Here is a 2461-nt window from a genome sequence, read left to right as displayed (position 1 = left end):
TTCTTTGACTTTTCAACTCATGGAAATATTTTAAATTTGTGAACATCTTCAGAAATCATTATTTGTCTTGCATCATGAACAAATTTCAAATTCATGAACATTTTTTTCCAAATCATGAACATATTTTTCACAAATCCGTGAACATTTTTTGAAAGCGCAAACATTTTCTAAAATCGTGAAAAAATTGAATCATGAACAGTTATTAAATTCACGAACATTTCTTTCAAAATCTTGAACATATTTTTACAAATTCGTGAGCATTTTTTATTCAAGAACAATTTTCAGACATCATGAACATTCTCTTCAACTGTGAACTTTTTTAAATTTGCGAACACTTGTTTTTAAATTGTGAACTTTTTTTAAATCATAAACGTTTTTAAAATTTCATGAACATTTTTTTACAAATTTGTGAACATTCTCTTAAACCCTGAACATTTTTTGAAAATTTTGTTTTGAAATCATGAACATTTTTTTTAAATCACGAATATTTTCAGAATTTCTGAACATTTTTTTGAAATCATAAACTTTTTTGAATTCATGAACATTTTTTTGAAATCACGAACATGTTTTGAATCCACAAATATTTATTGATTTCTTAATTCTTTTTAAATGCACATTTTTAAAATCTTGGAACTTTTTGTAACACTGAATTATTTAAACATAAAACATAACAGAAAAAGAAAAGGAAATTAAAAAGAAATCAAAATTAAAAAAACAAAGCGCTCAGACATGGACCGGCCCAAACGGGTGCATTGGGGGAGTGAGGGTTGTGCGCTACCGCTCGTCCGAGCGCGTACTGCACTGTATAGGAGCTCCAACGTCTGACCAGACAGGTGGAGCCTACCCCAAATTACTCCAAAACGACATAGTCCACCAACCTTACCGCCCTACTCTCGCGTCCGTCCACCATTTCCCACATCCGAGCACTCGTCGTCATCCACCATTCTCCCCCGTCTTCGCCGCCGGCCCCCATCCCTCGCCCTAGATGTCGTCCAGGCCATCCCCAACCGCCGCCACGGACACAACCTCGGCCTCGTGCGTGGGGCTGCCATCCTTGGCTCCGGCCTGCAAGCCGGAGAACATTGCCCGAAGCGACCGACAAAGGAGGCAACATGAGAGGGATGTGGCGGTGTCGTCCAGTGCGCATGGGCCCCTGAACCCTGTCCATCCAGCCACCGACAAGGAAGGCCTCGTTTGTCCCACTCTAGGGAGAGGTCAACCCCACGGCCGATTGGGCCATTCCGGATGGTTTTTCGTCAACACATGCGCCGGTGGACAATGTGGGTCACTCGCCGCAGCTCTAACGGGCACGGACAAGCACGGGTAGCGGCAGCGCCCGGCTACCCACATCCTCTTCGATGAAATGACACAACATGGCTCTGTATATTTTTCCTCCACTCCGGCCAATACCTTGCATTCTCTATCGGACATGATCAATTAGTTGCATACACCGTTAGTTTCTTTGCGATCATGACAATTTTAGGACAATATCATGTTGGACATGATCAATGACAATCAAGAAACTACCAAAATGGACTATGGATTGGGGGAATCCAAATTGTCCGACGTTTGAAGTTGGTGGAACATCAAACCCCAACAATAAGAGAAAGCCAAAGGTAGCCAAGGCAAGAGGTCCGACATTCACAACGTTTGAGGATATATTGTTGTCAAAGCTTGTTTGGCCACAAGCATGAACTCTGTATGTGGCACGGAGAAAAAGGGCAATAAGTATTGTGAGAAGATCTACAAGCATTGTCATGAGCCGCACCCTATCGTGACCACACACAATGTGGCATCTCGCCAACATCGATGGGGGTCATTCAAGGGGAAGTGAACCGGTATGTTGGCCGGCCTCAAAGTGCGATGGAAGTGGCAACCAATATAGGTTCAATTGCTTCATTTTTTTACATCATTTGAATTTCTTATTTGCATCGTCATATAGTTATTGTTTGCTAGACGGTGATGGCGGCCACTATGTACCAACAAACGGAGAAGAAGCCATTCAGTTTTGGCCATTGTTGGGTGATTGGATGGGAAACCAATGTGGACAACACTTGCTGAAAAACTCAAGGCCCACAACAGGAAAAATGATGGCTCAAGCTCCCATCAGTCAATTGGGTTGGATGAAAAAGAGAAAAAAGTTGTAGGGAAGAATGAAAAAGCCACGTGCCAATGAATAACTGGCAAGTGATGGGGAACAAGTGGGAGAAGGGGAGGATCTCTCGTGACACCGCGGCGACAAAAATGTCCACCACATGGACGGGCACTTTTGACACAGAGGAGACCAAGAAAGAGGAGAGGTACAAACACAAGTTGGATGCGCGAAAAGAAAGGATGGATCAGGACCGACAAAGCGTGAACAACGAGTTGACAATTGAGAGGGAGAAGATAGAGCTGGATAAGAAACATGTGTGTCTCAAATGGGAGATACAGAAGTTCCGGACTTTTGGATCAATAGAGA

Source organism: Triticum dicoccoides, chromosome 5A (genome assembly GCF_002162155.2).
Source record: "Triticum dicoccoides isolate Atlit2015 ecotype Zavitan chromosome 5A, WEW_v2.0, whole genome shotgun sequence".
NCBI classification, from domain to species: Eukaryota; Viridiplantae; Streptophyta; class Magnoliopsida; order Poales; family Poaceae; genus Triticum; species Triticum dicoccoides.
Note: the sequence above shows the minus strand (reverse complement) of the source record.